The 12,779-nt window shown below is 45.1% G+C and overlaps 1 protein-coding gene across 1 annotated transcript in view; it reads left to right on the forward strand.

The window, feature by feature from the left end:
* ARL3 (ARF like GTPase 3) overlaps nucleotides 1-12,779 on the forward strand; it is a 96,466-nt gene that overhangs the window by 19,625 nt on the left and 64,062 nt on the right. The gene's annotated exons all lie outside the window — the stretch shown is intronic.

Below are 12,779 nucleotides of genomic sequence, written 5' to 3' on the forward strand. Positions count from 1 at the left end.
TGGACATGGCTCAAGCCTGGGTGTTTCTTGCCCTGAAAAGTTTTGACCCTTTTGAGCTTATGTATGGACCCTGTACCCCCAAAATTTTCCAGCAGTTTTTTTTTTTTTTTTGCATAAGGGCCTCGTTTGAAGCAGCGATGTTCTCCTAGATTGACTCCAGGCCTCTGCAGCTCAATGTGCTGACTGCATATGACCAGCACCCTTTTAGTTTCCGGACAGACCCATGCACCTCTAAGGCCAAGATATCTCTGGCCTGACTGTTTTCCAGCCCTGACCTGGAATTGGGGAAGCCTCTCCTTTTTGTTAAGGTGGATGGTTCTCACGATGGAAACCATCCAAGTAATGTGGTTGTTGAGGGAGTCCAGACTTCCATCAACATTCCACAAAATAAGAGCCATTTGCCTATCCCTGCTGTGTTGAACCAATCAGCTTCAGTTGCGACCAGTGAGACTTTTGACAGATAATGCCACAGCCGTGGCTTACGTCAGTCTTCAGGGTGGCACAGAACCTGTACAGCCTTATTAAGAAGCGTACCTAATCAGTCTTTTCTGCAGTCAACATTCCTGGAGTAGACCATTTCCAGGTGGACTTTTTCAGCTGACGGCGCTTGCATGTGTGAAACTGTCTCTTCATTACAAAATGGCGGGCATTCCGATGATCTTGGTGTCACCTTGAACTCAATGTCGAACTCCTGGGAGACTCTCCGTGATCATTTGCAGACTGGCCAGACCTACTGGATCAAGGAGATTGCTGCTTCACAGTTTGGCTGTCCTGAAAGATTGGGATCTCTCTGACTATGTTAGTCATCTGTGTAAAAAGTAAGGAGGCGGCTATATTAGACTTTAAATGGTACCGTATATCAACTGATGCTAGACAGTGAGAGGTAAAATACTTGAAAAGATTTATTACAAAAAAAAATCTTTATATAGGTATAAAGCATTAATAGTTACATACCAAAAGGGGTGCGCTCGGCTATACAGGTTCTATAGATGGTAGAATGGTCCCTATGGAGAGGTGTATATCTATAAAGTCAGATGTATTATCTTAATGGGTGTTATATGGAGATGAGTGCACGAGCGAGAACGTGAACATGTATGCACACACGCCGTGTAATACACACACACACAGCCGAGGGCACCCCTTTTGGTATGTAACTCTATTAATGCATTATACCTATATAAAGAAATTTGATCTCGTACTCGTCATTCTGGATAGACTGTTTCTGAGTATACCTGATTATAATCCTTTTCTTAAATAGACCACTATCTTTTGTATCCTGTGCCTCTTAATGGGCTTCCGTTCCCTCCGGGGTGGGTCATCCTTTACTGGGCCCCTGGCAATCCGACGCTCTTGGCAAGACAATTGATCATTGGGGGACTCGCAGCAAACGCTTTACTTACATAAAATGTTAGTATATGTACCTATAAAGAATTTGTTTACAATATCTTGTGATATATGTATTTTCTTTTCATAGTTATGTGATCATCTTATAACCACATCAATACTGGGCACTTTCACCCCCTTCCTTCCCAGACCAATTTTCAGCTTTCGGTGCTCTCGCACTTGCAATAAGAATTGCGCGGTCATAAAACACTACCCAAATTAAATTTTTATCATTTTGTTAGCACAAATAGAGCTTTCTTTTGGTGGTATTTATTCACAACTTAAAAGAGCAGAAATTCTCTCTATTTTAAAAGAAATCCAATAAAATTGAATTTTGTCATAAATTTAAGCCAAATTGTATTCTGCTACATGTCGTAAAAAAAAATCCCTCTTAAATGTATAATAATTGGTTTATGTGATCATGTACAGATGTGCGCAGGTGATCACGGACATGTGTGCAGATAATCATTGGGACATGTAATTTTACTGTTAAATCTGCGGGGGACAGGTGCTTTTACTATGTGGGAACGTGCGTGTTGTACACTGGTGATCAGTGTGTAAAAAGCTGTAAAAAAACAGCTCATACTCACTGATCACCAACTGGCTGCAGCAATCCGCTCTCCTCTCCTCACCGACAACTTCTACATGAGGAGTGCCAATCGCCTAGCAACTGACTCTCTATTTACATCACGTGATGGCTGCGATTAGACATGGCTGTCATGTGATCAGGAGTGGCAATCGCAGAGCCCTCCTGCCGATTGGAGATGCGCGATGTGTCTGGGTGACACGAGCACATTGGGCATGCAACCGCGTGATCCGCCTCCTTCTGAGGGATGTTCCTGAACATCCACTCCGGAGAGAGTGCCCACCTGGCCGTACATATACAGTGGCCAGGGGAGAAGTGGTTAATCACCATCTAATTGTAGAATAGTAGAATAAAGCTTCTGAAAAAGCAGGCACTGTAAATCCACAAAACATGTAGAGCAACCAATATACAGATGATATCTATGTTCTAGTTGTCACAATGTGGTGCGACTATAGAATTAATGTTCTGTTTTGATTATCACTATTGATTTTAATCTGTAAAAGTCCATCATCAAATGTATTTTTGTAATAAATCTTTTGAAGTATTTTACCTCTGACTGTCTGGCATCAGTTGATATACAGTACCATTAAAGTCCAATATAGCCTCTTCCTTCCTATTTACCCATTTTGTCGGGACGAAGGTACCATAAATAATATCCTTATGGTCATGGCACTTCTCTATAATCTGTTATTCCTCTGCTGCTTAAACCTGAAGTTTAAAAAAAAATAAAAAAAATTGCTCCTATAGCTGAAGTCATCTATCTATAGTATGTTCCATGTCTGTCGGGCAATAGTATCCTCTACACCAGTGATGGTGAACCTTGGCACTCCAACATCTGGGGTGCCAATATTTACCATCACTGCTCTACACTCTCTCTCTGGTGACTGCTCTCTGTTTTATCTGGCCATACACAATAAAAAAAATGTGTTCATTCAGCGTGCTGTCTGAACGAAAACGAATAGATTCCTCCAGTCAAACAAAGGGAGGTAGCTGTAGGAAACCACCATCACCCCTGATTGGTTGCAGCTGTTGATCAAGGAAAATTTTATACTTTGTGATTTGATCAACTTCTATCGAGCAAGGATGTCCATACACTATGGCTCCAAAATTCTCAGCCAAATCGATCAAATTTCAACCAGGGTATGGCTAGCTTTAGTTGTTCTCTAGTGGCCACGCTTTTGGTTTTCATCACTGGATTCTTTTTTTTTACTAAAAATAAAATATGGGGGCGTGGCTTGGCGCCGTTCCGGAATGGCCGCTTAACCTCAGAGCTCCAGCAGCCAGAGACCCAGCTTTCAGCCTTGCCGAGAGTTACCACGCCGAAATTATGGGGAAACAGAAGGGGATGAACTCCCAATCCCGCTCCCGATCCCCGAGGGGACCCGAACACGGATCCGGGCGCAATATCCCGGAGATGTTCCGAGCGCAATCACGCGAGGCCGGGGCTCCAGATGCGGCCTACTCGGGAGAACGTTCGCCCAGCAGAAGCCCCTCAGAGAGGAGGAATAATCAGAGGCAGGTCAGCCCGCCCTCAACACGCTCGATTACAATGGCAGACCTACGATCAGTGGCCACTGATATTAAAGAATCCCTCACATCTGCAATAGCTGACCTGAGGAGAGATGTTCAGGCCATGAATATCCGCACGACAGACCTGGAGGAGGCCGCAGCACGCCATGACACAGCCATTCACCACCTGCAGCAGGCCTCCCATGTGCATAGCACACACATCAGAGAACTCCACAGACACATGGAGGATTTGGATAATCGCGGACGCCGCCATAATATCAGGGTAAGAGGTATACCTGAGTCAATTGAGCAGCAACAAGTCACCCAGGCCACTTCACATATTTTTAATGACTTGCTGGGGAGACCTCCAGAGGCCCCCATTGAATATGAGAGACTGCATAGAGCTCTTAGACCGAGGGGCAGAGACTCAGACCCCCCGAGGGATGTCATATGCTGTGTGGTAAACTACAAATTGAAAGAGGACATCCTGAGAAGGGCCAGAGACCGACGCAACCTGACTTTCCAAGGGTCTGACATAAAACTTTTCCAGGATCTTTCCCCAATTACCCTACAACATAGGAGAGACCTACGCCCTCTCCTGGAGGTCTTACGCCGCAAGGAAATCCAATATCGCTGGAGGCATCCATTTTGCCTTTCGGCCACAGTGGAAGGACGCACAGCACATCTCAGGGTACCGGAAGACCTTAGGGAGTTCTGCTCTACGCTCCAAATACCCCTGATAGATTTACCAGACTGGTACAAAGCGTTCCGCACTCCGAGACTACAGAGATCAGACTCCATGGATACTATCCCAGAGCGAGACGGCTTCCAAATCCGAAGACGAAGATCCTCCTCTCCGAGACCGCCGCCCCAGAGAGAACGGAGGGAAAGGCCTCATCCCAGCCCGACTTCGTCCCCTGCACACAGGCGGGCAAGACCTGATAGTTCCTGAAGGAACCCACATCTCAAGAACCCACTTGGCCACTGGAATGCCGTGATCCAACCACTTTTATCGCCTCACCTTACCATTACCTCTGCGTTTCACCCCCCTGGCTCTTGTAACAGCTAGACTGTGTACGGCAGACTCTTATGTGATTGTCCACTAACCCCTCTTTCTCCTTCAGACCTGAAACACAGGACGGTCGATGTGGTCTCCCTATCCCTCCAGTGGTAAAGTACCCATAACCTGCTCCCACTAGATGGTAAGGAACAGACACTTTCGTTGTTGTTTATGACGGTTACCCCTCCTTCACCCCATCAAACCTGAGGGATTCCGACAGCAGTCTTTGCATGTTGATACATGAAGGCACGAGATAGTGGCGATATCGCTTTAAAATTCAATATGTGCCATCTCTAAGGGTTTGTTACTTCCCCTCAGCCTTCTCCAGAACATTGATGGAAGATTACTACGGCACTGTCTGTTTTACATAGATGTGAGGGGTGATTTACATGTTGAAAAAAGAACTTTACGTCTTTTGGTTTATGAATTGTTCGCCATGATTGTTACTTTTTGTTTTTAGGGTACAGGGAAGCGGGAGGGGGGCTTCAACAATTTTAGGGCAGGGAAAATCTAGGCCCAGCGGCTATGCCCTCATAGTTGAGCCTACTTGACGCATCACATTGTCTTCGAGGCTCGAACGAAAGTTATTTTCTTGTTAACGGCCTCTTGGCCCATTGGTTTGGTGCTCACCTCCCTCCCCCTAGACAGGTTCCCCGCTACCATGGAGGGTAAGGCACAACATTCAATTATCCACCCCTTTATTGCTTTTAGGACCCTAGATGCTTTTTGGGAAACCGGGGTGGAGGACCATCTGTTGCCTCGATTCCCTCCTCCCAATCCTCTAGCATTCTCATCCCCCTTGCCCTTCTCTTACTCTCCAGTTCATTTGGGTTATATTGGAAACTGTCCTCAATTTTGTCACCTTGAGAAAGGTCAGAAGCGGGTACTTGCAATTTGCTAGCCTCTATTTTCAGCTATGTTATCTTAGTTAGACCAAAGTTCCTACTACAGTATTTGTGGCCTGACATGTGTTGAAGTATTCTATTGTTTGGCAGAAAACCTCTCCTCTCCATACTTACTCGTTTATTTTTCCCCCTACTACAGTATGCACGTAACTCTTGAAAATGTACAGCTTCATTTGGTCTCGACACTGACTGGACTTCGCATACACACACTTCGGACGACCTTCCACTCCTCCACAAAACGACAAAGAATTTCTTTTCGTTGACATACACCGGACGCTAAGGTACATTTGGGTAAGGTAGCGGGTCTACACACCCCCGGTACTGTATATTGTCTCCTTACTTTCCTGTCCCCTTTTCCCCCTACCCGCCTTCCTTTATCCCTAAACCCTCTTTCTGATTTCCTCCCCTCCCCCCCCCACACACCCCCCCCCCGAACCGGCAAACAGTTTGCTGTACACTCCCCGCATTGCCTCTCCGGCTCCCCCGGACGTGCATTTCGTTGTTCCCTGTCAGACATCTCCAATTCCTGGCAATCGGGAAAGGGCCAAACAAATTCATAGTTTAAGGGTGCCTCGAGCATCCAGGCCACAAAGGTTAAGGTTTGATTCTTTTGTGCATTAACCATCCCAACTGTAATACGCGATCATGCCGACTAATACTTCTTCCACTCAGGCCGTCACGCTGAAGGTAGTTTCTCATAACGTTAAGGGACTAAACATTCCAGAAAAGAGATCCCAAATTCTGAATATGCTATCGAAACTAAGAGCGGATGTGGCATTCCTGCAGGAAACACATTTCCACTCAAACAAAATTCCAAAAATGTTCAACCACCGATTTCCCACCGCCTTCCATGCCACAAACCCTCTAGCCAAAACGAAGGGGGTATCCATTCTCTTAGCGAGAAATCTTCATTGGCAGCTGGAAGATACCCTGATAGATCCGGAAGGCAGATATGTCTTTGTAAAAGGAAGTATTAATGGCCATAAGTGCACACTAGCAAACATCTATAGTCCTAACACAGCCCAGGTAGGCTTCTTTCGCACAATAACAGAACTTCTAACAGAATTCCAGGCGGGTATTACTATACTGGGAGGAGATTTTAATGTTGCACTCCAGCCCCTGTTAGACTCTTCTTCAGGCACCTCATCATTACCCTACAGATCTCTGAGCAAGATCAACTCCCAATTACAAGCTCTATGTCTTCACGACTCATGGCGCATAGCACACCCAAACGAAAAAGACTACACTTTCTTCTCGGCCCCTCATACGAAATACTCACGCCTAGACTACCTCTTTCTCTCCCAAAAGGATCTACCTCTCTTAAAATCAGCAACTATCGAACCTCTTGTACATTCGGACCATCACCCGATCACGTTGACCCTGACGCTCCCACAGACGAAAACAACCACCAAAATATGGCGCTTAGACTCCACCCTATTGTCCTCTGAGACTGACATAAACTACATAAAATCGAGTCTTATCAATTACTTTAGGGAAAACACTGACCCGGATCTCTCCCCCTTTACAGTCTGGGAGGCACATAAATGTGTGATCAGGGGTGAGTTTATGACTCTCAAGGCTATCCGAAAAAAAGCTCATACAGGCACTATTAATGACCTGATTAGTAAGATCAAACAACTTGAACGGGCACATAAACATTCACGAGCCCAGGAAACGCTACTGACACTTACAGACACGAGGAAACAACTTCTTGACCTTCTTAACTGCAAAACTAGGCGCAAATTTATCTTATCCCAGAAACTCTTCTATGAGCAGGGAAATAAATGTGGGAGGCTTCTAGCCAGGGCCATTCAGTCACAGAAAACCAACACAACTGTACACTCCATAAAAGATCAAGCGGGGGCCTCGCACACGTCATCTATAGATATAGCGGCCCAATTCGAAAAATACTATAGGAAACTTTATCATATATCAGGACAACAAGACAGCGCCCCAGGAAACCATTCCAGAGCAACCCTGATTCAGAACTTCCTACAAGAGTTCGGCCCTTCCCCTATGTCAATCGAAACAGCTAATGATCTCAACAACTACATAACAGGGGAGGAACTGAAAAGGGCAATCAAACAGCTGAAACCGGGCAAAAGCCCCGGCCCAGATGGTTTGTCAGCCCCGTACTATACTGCTTTTTCAGAAATTCTCACATCCCCGCTTCTAGCAGCCCTCAACTCACTAGCCAATTCTCCCACCCCGCCCACCAACACACTGGCAGCACATATAACGGTCATACACAAGGAAGGTAAAGACGCTACTTCAGTTCAGAACTATAGGCCAATTTCTCTATTGAATGTAGATTTAAAGCTCTTCTCTAAAATCATAGCTAACCATCTCCTCCCCCTCCTACCCTTCTGGATTGAGAAAGACCAGGTTGGTTTTGTCCCTGGCCGAGAGGCCAGGGACAACACCATCAAGGCAATTAACATTCACCACTGGCTGTCCTCCAAAAAGATGAAGGGTTTCTTCCTTTCCTTGGACGCGGAGAAGGCGTTTGACAGGCTGGCCTGGGACTATCTGGAAGCGACATTACGTCATCTGGGTATACCCCATCGTATGTTAAACTACATCTTATCTTTATATTCCTCGCCAACAGCAAGAATCAGAGTCAACGGCCACCTGTCAGACGCCTTCCCAGTCCGGAACGGAACGAGGCAGGGATGTCCCCTATCCCCTATATTGTTTATACTTACGCTAGAACCCCTCCTGAATAGCTTGCGGGCAAATGTTAACATCAAAGGCATAACCATCGCTGACCACTCATACAAATTAGCAGCTTTTGCGGACGACATACTGTTGTTCCTAAGAGACCCCCTGATCTCAATTCCAAATCTACTGAAAGAATTCGACAAGTTCCATTATATTTCTAACTTAAAGATTAATTTTTCCAAATCTCACGCCCTTAATATATCTCTCCCACAAGAGGTTGTCACACTCTGCCAAAACAATTTCCCATTTATTTGGAAACACGACTCAATCAAATATCTAGGGATAATGCTCCCTGCGTGCCTGTCAGATCTTTACTCGAAGAATTTCGGTCCGCTCACTCAGTCAATTGCGTCAGACTTGCGCAATTGGGACAAATCACATTTCTCATGGTTTGGCCGCGCGGCTATATTAAAAATGAATATTCTTCCTCGCGTCTTATACTTGTTCCAAACAATACCCATCAGACTCCCTCCTTCCTTTTTTCAAATAATGAAGAGAGTAACTCAAAACTTCCTCTGGAACCATAAACGCCCCAGAATAGGTTATTTTCAACTCACTAAACCAAAATCAAAAGGGGGCATTGGCCTACCAGACCTCACAAAATACTCACAGGCCTGTCATTTATGCAGAGTAGTGGATTGGGCGGTTCACAGTAGCTCTAAAGACTGGGTGAATCTAGAAGACTCCCTAACAGAACTCCAAATCAAAAACACCCCTTGGATAGCCCCACACCGTATCCCTAGTTCACTGAAGGAACATCCACTTATAAGTGCAACCTTACACAGCTTCCGCGAAGCAGCAACACGACATAACATCTCCTCTAACCCTGGACCACTCACCCCTATCAGACTCAACCCGGACTTCCAACCGGGAATGTCCACACATTTTCTCAGGAATAGATGGCCGTTTAATGAAGTACAAGCCCATCAATTTTTCCATAGAGGTCTACTACTAGATCGCGATGCTTTGCCCAGATCGCCTGACTCAGACACCCTTCCTCACTGGGTCTACCTTCAAATTCGGCACTTCCTCCAGACGATAAACAAGGACACCTCACTCGACCGCTCACTCACCCCATTCGAGAGTCTCTGCTCCCAAACCTCGCCACAACAACATGTCATCTCAGTCACATATGCTCTTCTCTTCTCCTCAATTTCACCGAAAGAGGGGAATGCATGCAGAGCCTGGGAGAGGGACCTACAGACAGATTTAACAGAGGAAAGTTGGGAAAAGATATTCACACTTGCACATAAAGCGTCATTAAATGTCACGACACAAGAAAACAACTATAAAACGATCTCAAGATGGTACAGAACACCTTCATTGGTCCATAAGTACAACAAGGAGACCTCAGACAGGTGCTGGAGATGCAATATTGACATAGGCACATTCCTCCATGTTTGGTGGTCTTGCCCCAGATTACAGAGTTTTTGGACACAAGTACACAACATCATTTCCCAGGTCACGAATGACCAGCTAGACTACTCGCCTGCGAGATTTCTCCTTCACCACTCTGATATTCCTACTCCAGTTTATAAAAAATCGTTGTCTATGCACATGCTTAACGCAGCCAAATTATGTGTACCAGTTCACTGGGGATCCCCAGACATCCCCTCTATATCAGAGTGGTTCAAACGTATTGAGAAGATAGCAGAAATGGAGGAATTAATACATATTGCGAAAGACACCCCACATAAGTTTGCCAAAACTTGGGGACACTGGAATGAATTTAAAGATTCAGAGAATTATAAACTGTTCCTAAGGCCCCATCAGGTAGGAACACCAGAGAATCAAACTGGTTGAGCTCGACCACTGCGGGCGGTGGAAGCCGGAGAGGCAAACATACCTGTTACTCCCCCACTTCCTTCTTACTCTTTCTCATTCTGTACCCCCCACCCCCCCTCCCTTTGCCCCCCCCCTCCATACCTTCCTATGCTTACCCACACAAATATCCCCCCTTTAAGACACAGCCATGCATTTGGCACCCTCAGCGACCATTGACACTTTAGACAGTATAGTACTTTACTCCCAACCCACCTCATACTTGATGACCGACTTACCGTAGGACAAAACCAGGTATCATTTCATGAACATGACAAAGGACCTCTTACTAAGACCTACTCCGACGCAACATGTCAATGCTACTTCAGACATCTAAACGGTTGGGAAGGAATTCGCTACATGATATGTTGTAGAAGAATGTGTAACTTTCCTACCTGGAGTACGAGTTTTGTCCCAGAATCTAGATCACAATCCCGAGACGAAGTTGGAGATATTCTGAATGTGCTTCATTGCAATTTATGTTATGTTCTGTACTGTAATGTTTATGCACGCATGTTACGTGCACTTTCGCTGTAATCATTGCACTTTTCTTTTTCAATAAAATTTTTGAATGGAAAAAAAAAAAAAAAAAAAAAAAAAAAAAAAATATTATTAAAATTTTGAAAAAAAATGGTTTTCTCTCTCCCTTTTTTTTTTTTTTTTTTTTTTTTTCTTCAGCATTTTTGGGTTAATCATTCTAAAATACCGTTAAACCTAACATCACAATTTACCATCCGTACTCTTGTTCAGATGAAAACCAGCCCAATGGATCTTTTCCTCCCCATGAGGGTTATCAGTCCTACAACTTGGTAAATGCTCAAGCAGATGTTATAGCTGAATTTAGACAACACCATTATCCTAAAAATGTATTTATTTTTTATTGAGCGTCACATGTATACTGTATATTGTACATTTACATCAGTCCCTGCCCTCAAGGAGCTTGCTCTTACCTGGGTGGGCCACATAAGCATTATAAAAATGACAATCCTTCCCCGTATACTGTTTCTCCTGCAAATGGTACCTGTTTGCCTACCCCTGTTGCTTCTTCAAGGAGCTCTGTGTGGAGAAATAAGAAGCCACGAATAGCCATGGCTTTGCTACAGCAGTCCAAGTGAAATGGAGGTCTGGGTCTACTTAATGTTCGCCAGTACTATCAGGCGACGGCTCTGCAGGACTTGACTGGAAATTTCAGGCTTCCTCTAAATGATGGGTCTCGCTGAAAAAGACTGTCGCCAGACGCAACCTTTCGTATGCTCCCTGGGTTCCTGACGGGGGACAGACGTCCCTCTAACTGGGTGTCATCGTTGACCACCCATTATTTTAAAGTCTGGGATACGCTGAACAGATCCTTGGATCTGGCTCCTCCAACATCTCCTTTGGTCCCAATGGGGGTTTCCCCTGGGGAGCGGCTGTCCTCCCTCAGATCCAGGGCGAGAGACAGAATAGTAAGTCTGGCATGTTTCATAAAGGCCACACCCTGATCCCACTTGATACCCTGCTGGGACAATACGGGAGCTTCCCCTTCAACTTCTGGAGGTGGCAGATTTTGTTTCCTCAACGTATCGCACAACGCAGATTAGATCCACTCTTAATGAGTTTGAACAGTTATGGGCTGCTCAGGACCCTCTGCCTCATGCAATTTCTGTTCTGTAGAACCTGTTAGATGCTTCCAAATCCAATACCTAAACCGTATTTCATTCGAGAATGGGAGCGTGATCTTCAATGTGAGTTTCTTAAAGAACAATTGAAACGGCTGTACTACCTGACCCATACTAGCTCAGTAGAGTTCAAGGCTCAAGAGAATAACTACAAGCTGTTGACCAGGTGGTATCCTGTCCCCACGAATTTAGCAAAAATATACCCCACACATCCTGGTGTATGCTCGAGAGACTGTGATCAGAGAGGAACTTTCTGCCACATATGGTGGGAATGCCCCCTAATCCAGCCTTTTTGGGCTATGATGTACAAATGTATTGGAGGGCCTTGGGATAGACCTTCTCCTCCTGGTTCCCCATATACCTCTCTCTCGCTATAAACACAGTGCTCTCCCTCACCTTCTCGGTGCTGCTAAGCGCCTCATACCGGTTCATTGGAAAAGTGCACGGGTCCCAAGCAAAATGGAGTGGATGGGGAAGGTGAGGGAGATCATGGAAGCGGAGGAATGTCTTGCCACCTGTAAAGACAAGCAAGAGAGTTTTGATTCCATATGGGCGGGTTGGAGGGAGCATACATCTGGATCAACCTCAACTTCTTCCAGCCTAGACATAGCTTTGCTAGCACTGGCAGACCCCACATTTAAACAGCTAGCTTTGATGGACTGTAACCCATCCACTGTACCACATTTAAGTAGCTGTGAACCAGGTGTGGACACTGCGCCTACGTTCTTGGATTGTGAACGGGAGCCTAGTAAAACAGAGTAACTCATGCCAATGGATTCATTTTCTGTGAGCTTTATGCACATTTTAGTGTACTTCCTCTTCGCCCTTCTGTCAGTAGAAAGAAGGGACAAGTCGACTGGGACCGAACATCCGAGACGTAGGAGAGTCCCCCTGGATTTAATAGCGCCAAGGTAGCCCTTGGCCTCACTATAATAACTAATTAATAATTGTTACCTAGAGTGCGAGAGATGACTCCTGGAATAGTTTTACTCTGTATACCTAAATACTGTCTCCCCTTTTTTAGTTTATCCTATTTCATTTCCCTTTTTTCAGTTTTTTTACCCTTGATTTGATTCTTGTTCAATGCTAAAATAAATATAGATTAAAAAAAAAAAAAACTTGCTGTATTTCATGCA

This window comes from Lithobates pipiens, unplaced genomic scaffold, assembly GCF_037356315.1.
Source record: "Lithobates pipiens isolate NorthernLeopardFrog02 unplaced genomic scaffold, aLitPip1_a1.2 Scaffold_25, whole genome shotgun sequence".
NCBI lineage: Eukaryota > Metazoa > Chordata > Amphibia > Anura > Ranidae > Lithobates > Lithobates pipiens.